We start from the raw sequence: 24,165 nt of genomic DNA on the forward strand, positions 1-24,165 counted from the left end.
GGTGGCTTTATAAGAAGAGGAAGAGAGACCTGACCTGGCTCACTCTTGCCCTCTTGCCATTTGATACCTCCCACCATGTTATGACAGTAAGAAGACCCTCACCGGATGTGGCCCCTCAAGCTTGGCCAGCCTCCAGAACTGTAAGAAATCAATTTCTTTTCTTGATAAATTACCCAGTGCTGTTCTGTTATAGCAACAGAAAACAGACTAAGACAAGCATGATATCATATTTTGTTGCAAGTAAATACTGTTAAATATGAAAATATAGTTAGAGACAGGTAGAGAGAAAGACACCAACATGTTAACAGTATCTCTGCATGGTATATTGTCAGTAATTGTTTTTTCTTCTCATTCATTTGGGTTTTCTACAAATAATATGCATTATTTTGCTACTAAGAAGAATGGGAAAGGTTACTTTTTATAAAGGGCTTTATTTTCTCTTAGCATTTGTTTTGCATAGTTATGCACTAGAACAAATGATTGACTGTAACTGAAATAGTAATATATAAATAGCAAGCATGATAGAAACCATTTAAACAATATACCTTGACTGTCACGAAAATCTGGCCCTCAGGTCTATGTCACAAGATTGTATGATTAATTTAACAGTATTCAATGACTTGCTCCTAAAAAAGTAAAAAAGCCTGTAGGTTAGAGGCTTCATATATTAACTTTGTGCTCTAATACATTGTATTATAGTAGATTCTGCTCCTCTTGTATTTTAATGCACATTTCTTTTGAAAATTTTTTAAACAGATAAATAACTTGTGTAACATAAATTTGTAGGTCACACATCCATCTGAACCTTTCATTTACCCAAATTACAGAACCATCATGTGTAATTTGTCTCAATTAGTAATTTTATAGTTTGCAATTAACTTTATTGTTAATTGATTCCTTCTGTAATAAATGTTTGAGGAAGCGAAATGAATATGACATAATTCTTTGTCAAAGAGGAAAATTTTAGGCTGAGACTTGAGCAATAACTGCACTGCCTTGGAAAGACAAGTTTTTTTTTCCTGCCAAAAATTGTCCCCAAGTGACTGATGGAAGATTTGTATCAGCTTTTTATGAAGACTGAAAATTATATTGATAATTTTAATATTGTTTTACTTCTTACTTTATATTTTTTCTCACTGAAAATGTTACCTAATTTAAAAAACATTGATGTCTAGGTCTTGATGTACTACTCTCCTTAAAAAGATGTAATAAATGTGCTTTCTTAAGGAAATATATTTTAGTAACAGGTTGAGGATGCCTGTATAAATTTATAAAGGATTAATTTTATATTATATTGGAGTCATTCACTCATGCAAATGGTAATTTGAAAGCTTGGCTTGTTGTTGAATCACTGAATATATTTCAGAGTAGTAGTTTGTGTTTTGCTCTTTAGTGGTGAAGAAAAATCTTCAGTTTAAAGGCTTCATTATGTTTTTGAATACATGGGAGAGATGGGTAAAATACAATTAGAAAACAATACTAGCAAGTTAGTACGTATATTCTTACATAAATGTCTGGAATCCAAAGTAGTTTTGTATCCTCTAATTGGTGCTAAAAGCATTTAGAAGTGTGGCCTGTGTTTTTATATTGTGTAGAAACGCAAAGACAGGAAAAAATTTAAATTGATATAGTTCAAAAAGGATAAGGAGCTTCATTCCTTTCTCATAAATAACTGTGCCACTGAGTATATCTCTTTACTCAGCTATTGCTCCTCTCTTGCTTTTTCTGCTTGATTTCTTGCTGTTAATGAATCTATGTTGGCCCTCGTTTCTGGCAAACTAATGGTTGAGGAGGGTGGCTAGTGGTAAAGATAAGAAACTTAAAACAAGATTGTGTGGAAAGAGAAATATATTAGTGCTCCAGCCAGCTAAATATATTAGCTGGCTTCCATCTCTTGATATCTTTAAACAATAATTTACAAGGACTGGTGCTGGCCATTGATGATACATTCATTGGTGAAAGGAGAAAAGTAAGGGCAATGTAATAAAGTTTTCATAAAGCAAACTATATTCTATTTAAAGAACTTTATTTTCTTCTAAGATTATAAAATTTCCTCTTTTCTTAGTTAAAAATATCTTTTTGTGTAATGAAATGATGGTGTTACTAGAAGAAAGGTAGATTGTTTTGTTTTTTATTTATCATCCAAGGAAAACAATAAGACAAAAATTATAATTTGGCCTCCCAAATATATGTTTTTACATTTTAATTTTATTATTCTATGAAACACAATAATCTTGGAAGTAGTGTAATAGAAATGAAGAAAAGAAAGGCAGTTCCTCTCTGTATTCAAGTGAAGAAGCACATCTGGGAACTGCCAGTCACGTGGTTCTAGCCTTATGTATAAGCACATCTGAGAAAATTAAAGGTACATGCTGAGAATCAGAAAAGAGACAGAGAGACAGAAGTCATCAGGTTTCCATTTTTGTTATCCTCTCTTGATTTTACTTATAGGAAATAATACATTCCTTTTTTACATGAGATAGTTTCTGCTGGATTTCTGTCACTTACAACTGAAAGCATCCAGATGAAGGAGTTTCTGGAAACGGCAATCTCCAGCTCTCTGTGAAGGGTCCTTGAACATTTTCTTTCAAGAGCAAGGTCTGCAGTGAGACACAGAAGTGAGATTCTTGACCCAAGTTAAAGGGGCAGAAATCTGAGAAGAGGGTTCAGTTGTGGTTTCTTCTCCCTGCTCCAGGCTGTGTTGCCTTGGTGTTCTGCCGATGACCTGTAGTTAGTGGAGATCTGTGCTACTTTACCAAATTTCTGATGCTCCATTATCTCTCTGGGTTTCTTGATGCATGCTTGGTTGACTTCCACTAAGAATAAATATCCTTTTAATGCCCAGCACTCCCTAGCAGTCGGTGGGCAACCCTTGGGTCTCTCTTCAGTCTGAATAAAGCTGCTTCTTTTGCTTATTCAGTTTGCCTTACAGAGTTTGCTCTGGAACTGAGTTGAAATTTAGCATATTTGTTACCGTGACATAAACACTCCAGAAAATCTCAGAATTGCAAAATGAAAGGAATACATGAGCATTCAATTTTTTGAAAACTATAAGTACAGAAAGGAGGAGACTGAGGGTCTTTATGATTTTAACATGTTATTTACATATACTTGTATAATTTTATATCCTGATAACTTTATTAAAATATATCTAGTATTTATTTCCATTTTTCTGCCTTTCCTCTTTTTCTTTGAATGACATATAGCCCCCACATTTCTATTATTTTAAGGTCAATTAATTTATACATCTTTAAAAATTCAGATTCAAGTAATACACAATTTGTAGTAAGATAATTTATCATAAATTTATGTATCTTCACTCTCATAAAGAGAAAAATTTTTTACAGAGAAAATTAATAAGTATGATTATTGAGGTGCTCTCTAAGTTTTGGAGCACTTTAAATCTGCATGTGCAGAGCAATCAGGCAAGAGAAAGAAATAAAAGATAAAAGGCATCCAAATAGGAAGAGAGGAAGTCAAACTCTCCCTCTTCACAGGTCATGTAATTCGATACCCAGAAAGCCCCATAGTCTTTGCCCAAAGTCTTCTAGAACTGATAAACAACTTCAGTAGAATTTCAGGGTACAGAATGAATAAATAGAAATCAGTAGCCTTTCTATATACCAATAACATGAACCTCGAGAGCCAAATCAAGAATGCATTTCCATTCACAATAGCCACAAAAAGAATAAAATACCTATGAATACTGCTAACCAGAGAGGTGAAAGATCTCTACAATACTAATTATAAGACACTGCTAAAATAAATTAGAACTGACACAAACAAATGGAAAAACATTCTATGCTAATGGATAGAAAGAACCAATATTGTTAAAATGGCCATACTGCCCAAAGCAAGTTACAGATTCATTGCTGTTCCTATCAAACTACCGATGACATTTTTTACATAATTTAAAAAAGACTATTCTAAAATTCACATGGAACCAAAAAGAAAAAGTCCAAATAGACAAAGCAATCCTAAGCAAAAAGAACTAAGTCAGAGGCATCACAATACTGTACTTCAAACTGTACTACAAGGTTACAATAACTAAAACAGCATGATACTTGTCCAAAAACAGATACATAGACCAATGAAACAGGTTAGAGAACTCAGACATAAGGCTGCACACCTACAACCATCTGATCTTTGACAGTGTCATTAATAGCAAGCAATGGGGAAAGGACTTCCTGTTCAATAAATGGGGCTGCAGTAACTGCCTAGTCACATGCAGATTGAAACTGGATCCCTTCCTTTGCACCATATGCAAAAATAAACTCAAGATGGATTAAAGACTTAAATGTATAACCTGAAACTATAAAAACCCAAGAAGAAAACCTAGGAAATACCATTCTGGACATAGGTTCTGGCAAAGATTTCATGACAAGGACTCCAAAATCAATTGCAACAAAAACAAAAATTGACAAGTGGTACCCAATTAAACTAAGGAGTTTCTGCACAGGAAAAGAAACCACCAACAGAGTAAACAGACAACCTACAGAATGGGAGAAAACATTTGCAAACTAAGCATCCAACAAAGGTCTAATATCCAGAATCTATAAGGAACTTAAAAAATTAACAAGCAAAAAATAACCACCCTGTTGAAAAATGGGCAAAGGATACGAATGGACACTTCTTAAAAGAAAGCATACAAGTGGCCAACAAGCATATGAAAAAATGTTCAACATCACTAACCATGAGAGAAATGCTAATCAAAACCACATTGAGATACCATCTCACACCAGTCAGAATGGCTATTTTTTAAAAGTCAAAAAATTACAGATGTTGATGAGTTTGTAAAGAAAACAGAACACTTATACCCTGCTGGTAGGAATGTAATTTAATTCAGCCACTGTGGAAAGCAGTTTGGAGATTTCTCAAAGAACTTAAAACAGAATGACCATTCGACCCAGCAATCCTATTACTGCATATATACCCAAAGAAATATAAATTGATCTACCAAAGACACATGCACTCATATGTGAATTGCAGGACTATCCACAATAACAAAGTAACAGAATCAGCCTAGGTGCCTATCAATGGTGGACTAGATAAAGAAAATGTGGTACATATATACCATAGACTACTATCCAACCATAAAGAAAAAAAATGAAAATAATGTCTTTTGCAACAACATAGATGCAGCTGGAGGCCATTATCCTAAGTGAATTAACACAGGAACAGAAAACCAAATACTGCATGTTGTCACTTATAAGTGAGAAGTAAACATTGAGTATACATGAGCACAAAGAAGGAAATAATAGATAGCAGGCCCACTTGAGGATGGAGGGTGGGAGGATAATGAGGTGAGGGAAAGTACCTATTGAGCACAATTCTCATTACTATGCTCACTACCTGGGTGATAAAACCATTTGTAAACCAAACCCCAGTGACACGCAATTTACCCATGTAACAAACCTGCACATGTGCCACCTGAACCTAAAATAAAAGTTGGATGTGTGTATATAGACATATTTATATATATATTATATATAATATATTATATATATTATATATAATATATTATATATATTATATATTGTATATTTATATATATATATAATAAACCTGCATGTGCATGCAGACTATTGATATGCTGATTATTTTAGGGCACTAAGCTTAATTTACACTTGTTCTGTGAAATATCTTACAACAAACTGGTAATCATACATGCACTGTAGTAATAAATAAAAGTTAAACTTTCAGTCACTCTCATCAATTATACCTCAAATTGAACTGAATAATTAAAGTTGTACTAATACAACTGAGTACATGCATCATAAAAGTCTTAAGATTGTCTTTACAGATAAAACCTGATGGTTAGAGACTTTTAAACTTTTCTGAATTACTTAACAGCCTTACATCAGAATCCATGTCTAATGAAGCCCACAAGGCCAACGGTCTTGGCCAGTGATGGGTTATCTTGCCTCTTGGTAATGAAGTTCCCTATCTTGCCTCTTGGTAATGAGGTTCCCATTGCCAAGACAGCATTTATGGAATAGCTTGTGGAAGATGAAAGAGAGAGTCATCTTTTAAACACAGCCAATAATGGTGACTCAGGAAAGGCAGAAAAGGAATCTCTGAAGTAGGTGTCCTGGAGTCAGTTGTTGAAACAATCCTATTGACGATTACTGTGGTAGATAGAACAAGATACATATGCCAACAGGCATATGAAAAAGTGTTCAACATCACTAATTGTGAGAGAAATGCAAATCAAAACTATCTCACACCAGTCAGAATGGCTATTTTGGGGAAATAGCCATTGGGGAAATCATGGCTCTAGATTTTTTTTTCTGGAAGAATTTTCATTTGATGCAGGGGGTATCTTTTGTCCTTGGTACAAAGTTTCCCAAGAGCCTTTGAATCTGCACTTACTGACTTACCATTGTCCTTCCAAACCTTGCAGGACCAAAAGGGGACACAAAGGGGTTTCTGGAGGTGCTAGTAATGGTCTCTTTTAGAGCTGGGTGTTGCTTACAAAGGTTTATTAACTTTGTAAAAGTTCATCAAGCTGTAGATTTAGGATTTGAGTGCTTTTCTCTGAATTATGTTATACTTCAATACAATTTTACTTAAACAGAAAAAATACCTAGAAAGAAGCTTTATTGATATAAAAAATTAGCAGAGGTGATAGCATTCATAAATTATTGGAAGAGGGATTCAATGAGACAAGAAAAGGCAGAAAGAAAAATGAGACAAGATAGACAATATGCCGTTGCTACCTCTCATGTCCCTGCTGCAGCTCACATTGATTGGGTACCTATTGAATGCCAGGAATATTATCTTTGCTCTACATGTAACAACACCTCACTTAGCTCGTGAGTTAAATAGTATCATTTCCATTTTACACATGAGAAACTAAGAGTTCAGCCAAGTTATATGATTCTAGGCTCACAAACCTAGGATCTGCAGGAACTGGGGGTCTGCCTGGAGGCAGGATTCTCCTAGGATATATGTAACGCTTTTTGGTAGTCATAGGAACTCCCTTTTTTCAGGCCTCCAAAAATGCTGGCATCTGCTTGCTGTTTGCAAGGGTGAAGAATGGGATATGGGTAGAAAGGCATAGAAAGCGTATTGGAAAATCTCAAGGGGATTAATTCCCATTCCTTCCTTTGAGGTGGAAATCCATCATCTCAGTGTGGAGAGGCACTGCTGTTAAATTCTCTGCCCTCTGCAAACAGCCATCTGTCTGAGAACTCCCTGAAGTGGCTGCTATCCAGGATGACTGTGTTGCTGCAGTCTTTGAGTGGTTGGAGCGCTGTAATGTCTATGTTAATAGCTGGGAAATCGCAGTAGCAGCAGCCAGACCACTCCAATGGAACAATCCAAGTTGGGGTAAGTTTGATTGAGCAAAAAAGTCATGCTGACTGTGTGATGAAGAGGCAGAACTGGTAACAGTGACAGGCCCTGTAGTCAGCAGCTGTGGATTTTATGTGCAGGGCTGACTGATCTGGAAAATGGGAAGAGCTGACTGCCAATAACACCTTGGGGGGAGGTTTGTTCAGTGCATCTCCCTACTCCTTGTATACCTCTGATGACATGCAGAAGCTTAGGAAATAAAACACACTTGTAACATCACAGGGTGCAAGTAAGTACATGTGGATGCTAGTGTAGAGAGAAGCAAAAGCTAGTTTTCATTGCAAGAATCCAAACAGAGTAACAGGGCTTTGTCCACTGTCTCCAGTCCATGGTTCCCTGGTGTTCCTAGAGTCCTATTAAAAAAAAAAAAAAAAAAAAAAAAAAACACGGGCTGGACCATAGTTAAACTGCTGCAGCAGAGCATAGATCATCCATCAATTAGCTATTATTTAGGGGAGAACAAAGGGATTCATGATTCCTATCAATAGGAGTTTGCAGACTAGTTAAGGAGATGATGCTTGTCAAGAAAAGACAACCAAGAACTTTGCCCAGTAAGTGTTAGCATGCCAAATGAGTAATGCGGCCATGAGAACAATAGGAGTGCATCCCTCCTCAGAGGAATAGGTTATCTGCTATGTCGAATCAATTATATTTTAAGGAATAAGAAAAAAGCTAGGATTGGGGACACTTTAGATTTATGGTCTATGTGTAACAATGCACAGAGTTAAATTTTCTATATCCCACTAAGAAAAATGTTCTTTTTGTACACAGGACTGTCATTTGTATGTGGCCCTCTGTAGAACTCATCCAAGGTGTTTCTGAAATAAATAAAATAAAATAAATAAAAAATAGTCATTATTCAGTGCTGTGGAAGGCTCCGAAGTCTTCTATCCCAAGCATTGAATATTCAGTTAAAAAGTCAGATTGCCTGAAAGGGGCACCATGACTCAGTTTTTCATAAACACCAGCGACTTCTTGAATTCTTTCATCTGCTCATTGACAATATAAAATCGCCATTGCTCTGTCAATCTGTCATTAAATATTTGGCTCTAATAGTGATGCCATTTGGGATTTGTGGCATCTTTCACTTTAAATCTTTAAAATAGAAAGTAAACACATTCAGTTTTATCAGCATTTAATTGTACAAGCTCAACATATAAAAATTAAACGTTTACCTCTAAATCACACTCATCATTTTTCATGAGCCCAGGCTGTTCTTTGTTAGCTCTTTTTGGCTAATTATTTCTAGTAGTAATAACAATAACTGTCATTTAGTATATGCCTACTATGGGCCAAGAATTAAAAATGCTTTAACAATATTTATTTCAGTTAACTGCATTTTTCATTTCTGGTTAATCATAAAATTATGTAGAATTCTTTTCTAAATTTAGCATTAAAAGACAAATTAACAAGTACCTAGGCCAAATCTATATTTTTCAAATGAGGTCACTAAGGCTGAAAATGGTTAAGTATCTAGCTTGTAATCTTTTTAACCTTGGATTGTTTTTAAAAGTATGACTTAAACATGACTTCAAAAGCACAAATCAATTGTGCACAAATTGTCAAAACATAAATAAATTAAGAGTATGACTATAAGGATATTAAAATATTCTGTTCAATTAAGGAAATTACGTACAAAGCCAACAGTTTAAGAGAAGATATATTCAACATTTAGATTTGATAAAGGAAATATTATACAGAATATACAAAGAATGCATTCAAATCACCAACAACAATCATTTTCAGAGACTCCAAGAGAAAATGGACAAAGAATGAAATTAAGGATGCAGAAAGTTAAGCCCAAATGGACGACAAGCATATAATAAGATATTTAAGCTTGCTAGTAAATAGGAAAAAAGACAAACTATAACAATGCAATATTTTATATCAATGAGATGGACAAAAATTAGAAAGATGAGTAATTATCAGGACTGCTAAGGATGCAGGAAGCTGGAAACACTATGCACTGTTGATAGGAAAGTAAACTGGATTAGCTATTCCGGAAATGATTGTCACTGTAGAGATGTATTTATATGGCAGCTTTATGACATTGGCTACATGGTAGAATTTAGCTGTGTAAAATTCTTATATTCACCAAGAGACAGAATTTGTATTTTGTGGAAAATACTTATAAGAGGGAAAGGAAGCCATTTTATCTGTAGTTTCAAACTCTTAACTAGAAATTAAAATTAGAGGTTTTTTTTTCGGATATAGTTATTTAGTCCTATATTCCCAGAGGCCAAAGACTATGTTCATTATTGTGCATTGAATGTATTTGATACTAATAAATAGCTGTGTATGAATAAGAGAATTTAAAAAATTAATGTAGATGATTTATTTTTATTTTTTGTTTTTATTTATATTTTTGAGACAAGGTCTCTCTGTCATCCAGGCTGGAGTACAGTGGCACGATCACTGCTCACTGCAGCCTTGACCTCATGGGCTCAAGCGATCCTTCTCCCTCAGCCCCACAAGCAGCTGGGACTATAGACATGTGCCACCATGCCAGCTAATTTTTGTATTTTTTGTAGAGACAGGGTCTCACTTTGTTGCCCATGCTAATCTCAAATTCCTGGGTTCAAGCAATCTGCCCATTTTGGCCTCCCAAAGTTTTGGGCTTACAGTCGTGAACCACCACACCTGGCCTACATGATTTTTTTAAATCCTAATATCCTACATATACATAGAGTCATATGGATAATCTTAAAAATGGTAAGTGAAAAAAAATAGTTCAAATGAGAAATACAGCACAAACACTACTCATATAAATAAAAGCAGATGAACACACAACATTACTATATATTTTATAAGCACAACTCAGAACATATATCAAGCTTAATGGAGTATGAGGTGGGGGAGAAGTTGGATAAAACAGGTGGTCAGAACAAAAGGAGAAAAGAAAGCTTGAGCAGGATTTTAGAATACTTATCATGACTATGTCCCATGCACTATTAGGAATGGTTAGCCTAATTCTCTGCACTTGAGGTCCAACAAGCAAACAAAACCACTTCTATTACACAGCTTGTTAGCAGCAAAGGCAGAACTTGAAGCAAAGTTGCAAGAACTTCTGTTCCTAATTTTATTCTCTTTTTATATTGCACACTGCTTTTGTACTAAATATTTACATAATATATTCATGTGATAAGGATATTGTAATTCAATTCAAATACATTTATTAAGCAGCAATTATATGTAAAAGATTGATTGTCTTGGGTGTTCAAGGACAACACAGCTAGACGTATAAGCCAAATAAAGCTTGGCTAAGTTTGGTCTAGTTCAATTTTTTTTAAAAAATAAAAGAAAAAGAAATATGAAAAAAAAGCACTAAAAATAGAAATCCATCTTCACCAAGCCTTTAAAGCAATATAAATTTATACTGAGGTTCCTGCATACTATAACACACAGAAGGAATTCCTAAAAATGTTCTTTATCCAGCTGTCTACCCAAAGTTCTATCATCCTGGCAAACTGCTCTCTCCAAAATTCATCATCTTGGACTCTCTCTGAAACTCCAACCCTTCTCTCTTATACCCTGTTCTCCAACATTCGAATTTGTTTAGTTTTTCTTCTTCCTAATATAGCTATTTCTGTTTACCATTTTGAGCTCTGGAACTCTAACCACTACTTAACCACCAAAACAAAAGACTAGCAAGTAGGTTCAGGGGAAAGACTATACATAAATACACAGGTCCACAATCTCTTTGGTGCCAGACGTATTTCAGAATTCCAAATTTTTCAGGTTTTAGGAAGAAATTTGGTGCATAATAAACACCACTAAGGGGACAGGGAAGCACTAATGTAATAATGATATATTATTATTACTGCAACAAGATATATAGTCACACTATATAAGACAGAGACACATCAGTTCAGGTCAAGTTTTGCCCCCAAATATATTCAGGATGGCTCAAGTTTTGCTGTCTAATGAATTTTTAAAAGCTTAATTTTTATAGCTTTATAAATTATGAAATTGAAGATGAGGGAATGTGGTCCTATACATCAATACTCAAGGATCATATGAGTTAATTTGCATAAAACTCATAGATCAGTGCATATCTGATACGGTTTGGCTATGTCCCTACTTAAGTCTCACCTTGAATTGTGATAATCTCCAGGTGTCAAGGGTGGGGCCAGGTGGAGATAATTGAATCATGAGGGGTGGTTTCCCCCATACTGTTCTCATGTTAGTGAAGAAGTCTGATGAGATCTGATGGTTTTATATTTAGGAGTTCCACTGCACAAGCTCTCTTTCCTGCCACCATGTAAGATGTGACTTTGCTCCTCATTCATCTTCTGTTATGATTGTGAGGTCTCCCCAGCCATGTTTAACTGTGAGTCAATTAAACCTCTTTTCCTTAAAAAGAGTACAGACTAATACAGTAAATTGGTACTGGTTGAGTGGGGTGCTGCTGTAAAAATGTCCAGAAATGTGGAAGTGACTTTGGAACTGGGTAACAGGCAGATGTTGAAACAGTTTGGAGGGCTCAGAAGAAGACAGGAAGATGTGGAAAAATTTGGAACTTCCCCAAAGTTGAGACTTGTTGAATGGCTTTGAAAAAATGCAGATAGTGATATGGACAATGAAGTCCAGGCTGAAATGGTCTCAGATGGACATGAAGAACTTGTTGAGAACTCGGGCAAAGGTGACTCTTGCTATGTTTTAACAAACAGACTGGTGGCATTTTGCCCCTGCCCTAGAGAGTTGTGGAACTTTGAACTTGAGAAAGATGATTTAGGACATCTAGCAGAAGAAATTTCTAGGCAACAAAGTGTTCAAGAAGTGACTTGGGTGCTGTTAACAGCATTCAGTTTTATGTATTCACAGAGTTATGGTTTGGAATTGGAACTTATGTTTAAAAGGGAAGCAGCGTATAAAAGTTGGGAACATTTGCAGCCTGATATTGTGATAGAAAAGAAAAACCCATTTTCTGAGAAGAAATTCAAGCCAACTGCAAAAATTTGCATAAGTCATGAGGAGTCAAATGTTAATCACCAAGACAATGGGGAAAATGTCTCCAAGGGCATGTCAGAGGTATTCATGGCAGCCCCTCTCATCACAGGCCTGGAGGCTTAGGAGGGATAAATGGTTTTGTGGGCCAGGCCCAGGGCCTTGCTGCTTTGTGTGGTCTCAAGACTTAGTGCCCTGCATCCCAGCCATGGCTAAAAGGGGCCAACATAGAGCTCAGGCCATCAGAGGATGTACGGAAATGCCTAGATATCCAGGCAGAAGTCTGCTACAGGGGTGAAGTCCTCATGGAGAACCTCTGCTAAGGCAAAAGGAAAATGTGTGGGGTTAGAGCCCCCATACAGAGTCCTCACTGGGGCACTGCCTACTGGAGCTGTAAGAAGAAGGCCACCATCCTCCAGACCTCAAAATGATAGGTCCAATGACAGCTTGCACTGTATGCCTGAAAAAGCTGCAGACACTCAACATCAGCCTGTGAAAGGAGCTGAGAGGTGGCTGTACCCTGCAAAACCGCAAGGGTGGAGCTGGCCAAGGCCATGGAAGCCCATCTCTTGCATCAGTCTGACCTGGATGAAAGACATGGAGTCAAAAGAGATCATTTTGGAACCTTAAGGCTTAATGACTACCCTATTGGATTTTGGACTTGCATGGGGCCTGTAGCCCCTTTGTTTTGGCCAATTTCTCCTATTTGGAATGGGTGTATTTACCCAATGCCTGTACCCCCATTGCATCTAGGAAGTAACTAACTTGCTTTTGATTTTACAGGCTCACAGGTGGAAGGGACTTTTGACTTGGACTTTTGAGTTAATGCTGGAATGAGTTAGGACCTTGGGGGACTGTTGGGAAGGCATACTTGGTTTTGAATGTGAGGATATGAGATTTTGGAGCAGTCAGGGGTGGAATGATATGGTTTGGCTCTGAGTCCCCACCCAAATCTCACCTTGAATTGTAATAATCCCCACATGTCAAGGGTGGGGCCAGGTGGTGATAATTGAATCACGGGAGTGGTTTCCCCCATGCTGTTCTCATAGTAGTGAATGAGTCACATGAGATCTGATGGTTTTATAAATGGGAGTTCCCCTGCACAAGCTATCTTGCCTACCAGCATGTAAGATGTGACTTTGCTCCTCGTTTGCCTTCCACCATGATTGTTAGGCCTTTCCAGCCATGTGAACTGTGAGTCAATTAAACCTCTTTCCTTTATAAATTACCCAGTCTCAGCTATGTCTTTATTAGCAGTGGGAGAACATATTAATACAATAGCTCATGGTAAATACATAATAAATGTTGGCTATAATCATTATCAATACAATTTTATGGCACTGGATAACACATGTGTTATTTCATTTAATCCTTATGACCACTCTTTAAGTTAGCTTTTTTTTTTTTTTTTTTTTTTTGAGACAGAGTTTTGCTCTTATTGTCCAGGCTGGAGTGCAATGGCACAATCTCATCTCGCTGCAACCTCCACCTCCGAGGTTCAAGCGATCCTCCTGCCTCAGCCTCCCAAGTAGCTGGGATTACAGGCATGTGCCACCATGCCTGGCTAATTTTTGTATTTTTAGTAGAGATGGGGTTTCACCATGTTGGCCAGGCTGGTCTCGAACTCCTGACCTCGTGATCCTCCCGCCTCGGCCTCCCAAAGTGCTGGGATTCCAGATGTGAGCCACCTCGCCCAGCCAGCTATTCTTAATACACTCCATAGAAGAGGACATCAAGACTCAGTATCTTGCCCAAAAACATTTGAGTAGTTTGTGAGCAAGTTAAATTTCCATGTAAGCTGTGTCTGATTCTGAAGTATGCTTTTAATCATATTGTGATTCTTAATTTCAGAGAGTTAGCCTCTGGTTAAAGATGACAGATTGAACTTATATGTTTACCTGTTCTCTCTCCTGAAATGTAAAATAACAGTAATGGGATATTTAAAAATGCTTAATCCACAGGTGGTGGCAGGGTGGTAGAGGTAAAATAACAACAAAATTTTGGAAACTAGAAAGTAGACGGACAAATCTACTTAATGACTAAATAATACCAAGGAAACTAAGTTCTAAGCCAAGAAACAACCCAATTTACATTGCAGAATTTCTCAAAGGCTCAGGACATTACCAAATTAGGTCTCTCTAGAAGCGAGGATAATATTGGGATGAGAAAAGGAAATATTGGTCAAAACTCTTTAGATTCATGTTAAACCTTTCTTTATGCCACACATCTTAAGTACCTGAACACCACTCTCCCCTGGCCTACAGTATAAAACTGGTTAGAAGGTGAAGAAATTTAAGGGAAGGCTTACATATGGAAGAGTAAAACATTTTACATTCGTTTTGCTTTCAGTGCCCAATACTGGCAGCCAAGTTTATACCCTTCAGAAAGACAGGTGAGAAATCCTTCTTTGGGAGTATCTAAGCAGTCCTAGAAGGCTTCTCCACACCAGTTCCTTCTCCACAACCAGGGCCAACTCTCCAGGGGAAAAGAATGCCAGAGGCTTATCCCAGTGAAAGAAGCACATTATTTCTACTCTGAGCCAGGCTAACTTTCCCTAGCCTTCCCATTTCCTGACTCCAACAGATTCAGAGAGGGAGGTTCACTGAAATAGCCCATCCTAAAGAGAAGCCCAGAGTTGGCAAGCCTCATCCACTGAGCTTTTCATCACCTTTAGTTTCTGTTTGTGAGTGTAAAAATGCCAATGATCAACAGATATTTGAGACAAAGGTTTGTGAAAAAAACATCAACAAATAAGAAAGAGGCAAATTGAAGACTTTTCAGGAGAAAACTACAACCAGCCATTGTTGATATCTTCAGGGATGTAAAAGATTATAATGTTTCCAAAACAAAAAAGCTGTATGGCATAAAAAAGGAATATTCACAGATTAAGACCTCTTAAAAATTTTGTAAATCAATCAATAAAAAATTTTAATAGAAGGTTTAGAATATAGAGTTCAAGAAATATCTCAGAAAGAATAGTAATAATGATAGTCGTAGAAATAAAGAATTGAGAAAATGTAGAGGAGGAAATGTCAAATAATTAACTTAAGAAACTTTGCCAGAATTTAAGGATAGGAATTTTCAGATTTTAGAAAGCAATTTAGTGCCTGGTATCCTGGATGAAAATAAGTCTACACAAGGCCTACATTGTGTAATTTTAGAAGACTAGAAGAGGAATAAAAACTTCTAAAAACTGCCAGGAAAGAAACAGCTTTAATAACAAAAAATAGTTATTATATATTTTCTTAGCATCATAAGAAAGTTAAAAAACAAAATTCAAAGTTAAAAAAAAAAGAAATTCTAAGAAACAAATGATTTCCAAAGAAGACTCCTATAACCAGGCATGGTGTTAATTAATTGAAAGGTAAGAGTAAAGAGTAATTAGATATACAAAACCTCTAAAAATGTAATTCACAAGAAGCCACTGGAGTATGTGCTCTACCAAAACAAGAACATAAACTAAAAAATATGAAGACTAGGATTCAGTAACAGAGAATTCAGCAATAGAGAGGAACAAAGGGAATTTCTAGTTTAATGTGAAGGGAAATCTGTGAAGGAAATCTTTTAACAGGATCTTAAAGTGTTACATTGAAAAATACTAGACCACACACTGAACCAATTAATCACAAAATCTGGGGATGGGCCCCAGGCATCAGTTTTTTCTAAGCTCTTTAGGTGGTATCAATGCATAGATAAGTTTGATAACCATTGATGTACAAGCTTGTTGTACAAAATGTGCTCCCTGAGGCAGTAGCATTGGCATCACTGGAGAATTTGTTAGAAATGCAGTATCTCAGGAATGGCAGGGACATGGAAATATGTTTTAAAGACTTGCTGCAGGCTGAGTGTGGACTACTGTGAGAGTGAGAAAATTCTAGGGGCTGCAGTCTTAGGGGAAAGCCCCACACTCTCATGGGCTTTACCTCCAGTACCTCCACTAAAATCTTATGGTGAAAAACCAAGAAAGTTGATGTCCTTGTGCCCCCAGCAGAGGAAAGGGAAGAATGATCATTGTGAAAACACCAGTGCCTTCTCCACAAGGAGGGCCAGCTCTCCAGGGGAAGACTGTCAGAGGCTTATCCCAGTGGAGGAAGGGTATTATTTCTACTCTGAGCCAGGCTAGCTTTCCCTAGCCTTCCCGTTTCCTAACCCCAACAGGGGTCAGAGATTCAAGGAAATAGATTTGGAATGCTGCAGCCAGAGAAGACAGTGGGGGACAGAAGCAAATATATGTATATATATTTAGGTCATAGATATAGATATAGATATAGATATAGATATAGATATAGATATAGATCTATCTACATATAGATATCTATCTATCTAGATATCTATCTATATATAGATAGATCTATATCTATATCTATATATATCTAGAGAATCACTAGTGAAGGTCACAACCTCGAGACAGCCCACCAAAGGACTGAGATTAAATCATAAGATTATAAAATACTTCTTGTCCCCCACACTGTACCACCGCGCCACGGGGCCCTAATAGAACAACAGTTACAGCTAAAAAGATGCAAGACACAGACTTTCTCTGAGTATTAATTAGGGATGTCGAAAGTTAAGAGTGAAGATAAAACAAGGACAAAGGAATTAAAGACCTCTGGCACTATGACTACTGCAAACATTGAACAAAAACACAAATATTAAAAACATCTAACTCCTAGCCAAATTAACATAAATCCTCATATTAAGGATCATTTATTCAGTTTCTAGTACCTGATACGTATTTGGCTTTCAAGGAAAACTTACAATGTATGCCTAAACCAAGAGAAAAGAAAAGAGATAAAGCAATCATCAGAACAAGATTCAGGTGTAACACAGATGCTGGAAATATCAAATGGGGCATTTAAAATAACTGTGATTCATGTGTTCGTTGCTCTAATGGAAAACTTAGACAACATGAAAAACACGTAACATAAGCAGAGAAGTGAAATCTCTAAGAAAAAATAAAGAAGAAATATTAGAAATAAAAAACAATCTAAGAGAAGTTGAAGAATATCTTTGATGGGCTCATACTAGACTTGACACAGTGGAGGAAAGAATCAATGAGCAGGAAGATAGGACAACAGACACTTCCAAAACTGAAATGCAAAGAGAATTTAAAAAGCAAAACAGAACATCCAAAAAATTATATGACAATTTTTAAAGGTGTAAAACATGTATAATTGTAATACTAGAAAGGGAAGAAAGAGAGAATGGAGCAGAAGATATCCTGAAAGTAATAATGATCAGGAACTTTACAAAATTAGTGACAGACAGCAAACCACAGATTGAGGGAATTTAGCAAACACCAAACAGGATAGGTACAAATAACTAACTAAATAAATAAACTAAGCATATCATATTCAAGCTGCAGAAAACCAAAGATAAAGACAAAATCTAGAAAGAAGCCAGAGAGAAACACTTTATGTATAGAGGAACAAGGATAAGAATTACATGAACCTTCCCATCTGAAGCCATGCAAAGAAGAAGAAAGTGGAGTGAAGCATTTAGTGCTGAAAAAGAGAGAAAAACCTCATAAATCTGAATTATATACCTAGCAAAATTATTCTTCAAACGTGAAAGAGAATTAAAGCCTTTCTCAAACAAACAAAAACTGAATGAATTCATTTTCAGCAGACATAAGAATGTTACATAAGAAATGTTAAAAAAAATTTTAGGCAGGAGGAAATTGATATATGTCAGAAACTTGGATCTACATTAAAAAAGAGCATTAGAGAAGGAAAGACAATGAAGGGAAAATAGAACCTTTTATTTTTCTTATACTAAATTGACCTAAAAGATAACTATTAAAAAATAATAGTAATAATATTTTAGGTGATTATAGTACATGGATAAGTAAAATGACAGCAATGTTACAAGGGATGAGAAGGAGGAATTGGGAATACTCCATTATAAATCACCTGTACTACATGTGAAGTGGTATAGTGTTATTTGAAGGTAGACATCGATTAGTTTAAAATATATACTGTAAACTCTAAGCTAAACACTAATTTTTTAAAGAAATATAGTTGATGAACTAAAAGAGGAGATAAAATGGAATCAGATAAAATGCTTGTTTAAAACCAGAAAATGCAGAAAAAATTTGAGGAAGTGGGAAACAAACAGCAAATGTAACCAATAGAATCTAAGTACAAATTAGGTAGATATTAACTCAGTGATATCAATAATCATTTTGTGAATAGTTTACACAGACCAATTAAAAGACTAACTGTGAGGGTGGATAAAAAAAAAGACAAGACTTATGTGTTTAAATATAGTTTCAGGTTAAAAGTTGAGGATTGGAGAAAGATATGCCATGCTAACCCTAATCAAAGGAAAAGTGGAGTAGCTATGTTAATTTCAGAAGAAGCCAACTTCAGGACAAGGAATAATTATCAGGGGTTAAGAGGGATATTACATATAAAGCACCTGCTCTGTGTCTAACACCATGACAAATTTTTAAAATTTACATTATTTAATTTATTCCTCTTGAAAATACAATTGGTGAGTGGTATTTACTCTATGTTTAAAGATTTAAAAATTAATAAAATGTGAATAATGGCATTATGAATTGGCCTCCTTTTGTTAACTAAATTACATTGCAACAGCGAGCAAAAATCAGCATTTGAAAGGTGCAAACAGGAACTCAATACACCATTTCAATGGTTAATTTTATATTTCATTGATTATTGTCATATAAGCCTATTCAAAACTGCTGACACTGTTGCTGCTCAGGTAGGCAAGAGACTCAGGAAAAGGCTTATCGGTAGAACCTTCTACACCAGCCTATTGTCATGTGTGGTCTGTGGCTATCTTGTCTCACAGGCTGCTGATGCCACGCGTTCTCACATGTAATCCTGGTGGCAGTTTCTACTGCTACTTACTGTCTCACAGCTTTACCACATGGGTTGATGTGTTTGATATGTGCTTAGCACATTTTATCTGCCTGCCAAGTTGAGGTTTGCTCCACTTAATGAAGCTCCTGCCTTGGTGTCCTGCTACCATTTATCATATGCAAATACCTCGTCCTGCAGAGCAGAGCTAGAAGGAGTATGGCTTCATGTTGCTGAGCTGGCTGGAGTCCAGGTTCTTGTAGCCAGTGATCCGCAATTCCATTTCATAATAAGAAAGAGCTTATAGTATTGCTGGTGAAACTGCCTGAAGAAATCCAGGTGCTGGCAAGTCTAGATCCTATTATATAGGATCTAGATAATGTGCTGACCTGTACATTAGTGTTTAAGTCCACCCACCTCATTCCAAGTTACATGACCTTCTGCACCACCAACCTTATACATTCTGCATTTACAAAATAGACAATGTATTACTTGGTCTGATGTGGGAAATGATGTGAGTTATTATACTTTTACAATAAAGAGATAGATGGTATCTTCATTTGTAAATGTACATGGCGATTTATTAACTTATGCAAGAAAAAATATTAATGCTACGTTATAAATATTATTCTTCAACTAAGGACTTTACAAGTAAAATCTAGATCAGATTAAAAACAAAATAAAACAAACTAGCAAATAGTTTAATATCAAGATCAATGTTACAGTCCTCACACTTCCTGGCTTTTGAAGTTTATTTTATACATATTAGTTTTATTTAACACACTCTTATGTAGTACTGGTTATGTGATTTAGCAAGTTCTTCAGGTGATTTTTATGGAGGTGGAACCACTGACTTACAGGGAAAAGTAAAGCTCTTGGGTACCTCCTATTATATGAACCTTATTCTCTTTTCAGTTGACTGTTTCTATACAAATAAAGATCAATAGTGTAATTCTAACTCTATTACACATGAGAAACTTTATATTAAATTACAAGCTTGGAGGCCACGAACTCCTTGGAAGAGATAGTAGGGAACAACCCAAACACATTTTATCTAGTGACTCCTGGTATTTATGAAAATAGTTTTTTTTTTGTTTTTTTGTTTTTTTTTTTCAAATTTAACATGTGTTTTAAGTTCGGGGTACATGTGCAGGTTTGTTACACAGGTAAACTTGTGTCGTGGGAGTTCATTGTACAGGTTATTTCATCACCCAGGTATTAAGCCTAGTCCCCATTAGTTATTTTTTCTGATCCTCTCCCTCTGCCCACCCTGTGCCCTCCAATAGACCCCAGTGTGTGTGGTTCCCCTCTATGTGTCCATGTGTTCTCATCATTTAGCCCACTTATCAGTGAGAACATGCAGTATTTGGTTTTCTGTTCCTGTGTTAGTTTGCTGAAGACAATGGCCTCTAGCTTTATGCATGTTCCTGCAAAGGACATGATGACATCCTTTTTTATGTCTGCATAGTATTCTAAGGTGTATATGTACCATATTTTCTTCATCCAGTCTACCGCTTATGGACATTAGGTTAATTCCATGTCTTTGCTGTTGTAAATAGTGCTGCAATGAACATACGTGTGCATGTCTCTTTGTAATAGAATGATTTGTATTCCTTTGGGTATGTACCCCGTAATGGGATTATTGATTTGAGAGGTATTTCTGTTTTTAGGTCTTTGAGGAATCACCACAGTGTCTTCCGTGATGGTTGAACCGATTTACACTCCCACCAACAATGTATAAGTGTTCCTTTTCCTCTGCAACCTCATCAACATCTGTTATTTTTTGACTTTTTAAGGAAAGGGGTTTTAACCTATAACTCACATTGTATAGACATACTTTCATTTGCCTTTGTTTCTGTTTAAAAACAAAATAATCATCCGTGATAATTTCTTGATATGCCCCAGGAACAAGTGAACCACCTTACTGTCAAAGGGGCTGCTCTCTACCAGCATGACTATACTGGAGAAAACTATCTTTTGATGTTAGAGAACACGATGTCGATGAAAGCACTAGCAATATAATATCCCTCAAAGCAAAATGGTTAAGAACATAAGCTCTGTGGAGCAAGTATATTTACATAGTGCCATCACACAAAGTATTACTTACAGACAAACACAGGTGAGGAAATAGGAAAGAAAACTATTTAGATATTAGCTAAGGCTGATAGTTAAGGACAGATTTTGTTACATGTTAATTTAGGATACTTAATTTTAAAAGAATAAATATATCACTAATGCTATTTTGCATGTTTTAGCACCTTTTACTTTTTCTGAAGTAAACACATGGAAAGAGAAATTAAAGAGCCTTAGATGAAGGTTAAGGCAGTGGCTTTGAGCATATTAGTTGGGTGGTAATTTAAACAATAAAAAATTACAATTGACGGTGTGGTGAAACATTATTGAAGCAGGATGTTATGAGGACTATGGTTTTAATAGGTTGCAGGAGAAAGTGTCGATGCAAAAAGGGCAGAGATGGTCCTGATATTAATGCCTCCAGTAATGATAAAAATATATTGAATGAATTTTATGATACAAATACATTCGCAAATATGGAAAATTATGTTTCTCATTCAAAGAATGTTATGAGGCATGAAGCCTTCTGAAGAATATGAGCTAAAATAAGCTAATAAAGAGAGAGAATGTGGCAGTCGCTGTGAATCCAGGCAGTATAAATCTTGTCAGGTTTTTGCTTTTAATTCTGTAAATCTCACTCAGCTTCTATGAGCAAGTCATGGAACTTTACTGCCCCACTGAATCGCTAGATTTCGGTCAAAACTGAAAATTTTTTAACGCCAAGGCTAGTCGCTCTGCAGCCAACAGACAGCCTTTTCTATCGAGTGTACTAGGCTGATTCGATGAGGTGTCAGTCATTCCATCTCTCACTTGGCTCTCAGTTCATGCACCAGATTGACAAGGAGTCTATGTCATTTGCCCTTCTTGTGATGTGGGACATGATCTCTACCGGAAACTCCTTTTCAGAAAAGGATTCTCGGCAGAAAGCCACTTCTATAACTTACCCGAATGATGGTCTTTACATCTTCGAAGTGCATACTAAAAATAAAGTTTAATGCTAACCTTTCCACATCGTTCTTCTTTAAGGATTGTTCAGAATGTTCCTCTATGTGCTACATCTTATGGAATATTTACTCTAAGGTTACCCCCCTGAGTCCACAGCTGGTTAACTTAAGAAAACACCTTCCTTCCAAATAGGTAAAGTCAGCTACTACAATGAGTTAAATTTATGATTTAGAGAAATATTATGTTCTGGGTATTCAGAAGTTCTAATTGCCTTGTTTTACTTCTTGACTGTCCAGGTGGCCTTTCACAAACCCTTCACACTCTTCAAAGTGGCTTCCTTCTTCTTTTCAGGGAAGCTTGAAGAACTAAGAAAATGTACTCTAGCCCTCTTAATCTCTCTCCTTCCATACCCACAGTAACCAGTGATGCTTAGCTATTTTGTGGTTTGAATTGTTTCATTTACATAACTCTCAGGGAAAGAACATGTGGTATTTTCCACAGGATCTACCATAGACGTAAGCATCAAAAATTGCTCATTGAATATAAAAGCAATTCGCTTAGCGAGCTCTAATTTCACTTGAAGTTGTTTCCCATAGCTTGAGACTCCTCGGTCATGAGAAAACAAGAGAGACTCCCTTAGGAGTCAGTTATTTAGAAAGGAGGCATTCAATCCCATATACCAGTTGCCTCATACATTTTACCTTCAGACACAGAACATAATATATATATATAAATATAAAATTTTTATTTTTTAATTTTTTAAATTTTACTTTAAGTTCCAGGATGCGTGTCCAGAACGTGCAGGCTTGTTACATAGGTATACATGTGTCATGGTGGTTTTCTGCACCCCTCAGTCCATCATCTAGGTTTTAAGCCTGGCATGCATTAGGTGTTTGTCCTAATGCTCTCTCTCCCCTTGCCCCCCATCCTCCGGCAGGCCCCAGTGTGTGAAGTTCACCTCCCTGTGTCCATGTGTTCTAAGTCCTCTATGGGAAGAACTATCCAAGATGTCTAGGTTAATTCTTGTATTTCCAAAATGTTTTCATTGGCTCTCCATGATTTTTCTTTTTCCTTTGAAGATGAAGCATTCAAAGGCACCAGGTAAGGGAGATAAGGCTCAGTAAGTTAGTGAAGTTATTGGAGCTCGCTTATTGCAAAGGACAAAATATATATGCCTGAATAGTGAAAATAGCAATAGAGTGATTTCCAGGGCCAAAGAAGTCAGGGCTTCTGGCAGCGAGGTTGAGATGGATGATGTGTTTGGAATCGTTTGTGTTTATGGTGCCTTTGTAGGCCTGTGACTGCCTGTGCTTAGGAAGATAAGAAACGCTGAGAGGTAACAATTTTCTGCCTAAGAATGTGAGAAATGACAGCAAAATAAGTAGGACTTTTGTGTTGCAGCAGTGGTAGCTGGAAAGCTTACTGAAGTTGAGCTACTGATAAGCCCAGAATGGAAATAAGGCCAACCCTCTGATGCTCCAACCACCTCCTTGAAAATGATCTTTGTGAGGCCAATATTCAAAATTCTCACAATTCAAAGACATTACTGTGTCCTAATTATCTTTGACTTTCCATAGCATTCGGCTCCCCACTATTGATGGTAGTCTCTAATTTGACATACAGGATGCCCCATTCCTCTGTTGTCTTTTTTTTTCCTTTTTTGGCCTACTCCCCTCTTTTCAGATAAAAGGGACTAGGGGCTAAAGAAGGCTAAATGCTCACCACATGTCTTCTGATTAACTCTGTGTGTTACGTAAGGGGAATGACAGAGAGAGCAGTCTGTTACTAGGTGAGGTCAAGGACATCCTTCAGAAGAAACTGAGCAAGTGACTGCTTGGCAACTATGTACAGAAGGGATGAAGAATGAAAGTTAAGTAGATAATCTAAATGAATTCTCAAAACTTCTGAAAGGAGCTATCTTTGACCTTGAAGGGGAATGTAGGCAAAATAAAGGATAAAATAACGGACACTCATTAAAGACCAAATTTGTGTAGGGCACCTCATTTTATACATTATACAA

General features: G+C 36.4%; 1 protein-coding gene across 22 annotated transcripts in view; it reads left to right on the plus strand.

Annotated features, from left to right (window-relative positions):
- The window catches only part of NLGN1 (neuroligin 1), an 887,779-nt gene that overhangs the window by 623,823 nt on the left and 239,791 nt on the right, over positions 1–24,165 (plus strand). The window lies entirely within an intron of this gene.

This window comes from Gorilla gorilla, chromosome 2 (genome assembly GCF_029281585.2).
Source record: "Gorilla gorilla gorilla isolate KB3781 chromosome 2, NHGRI_mGorGor1-v2.1_pri, whole genome shotgun sequence".
In the NCBI taxonomy this organism is placed as follows: Eukaryota; Metazoa; Chordata; class Mammalia; order Primates; family Hominidae; genus Gorilla; species Gorilla gorilla.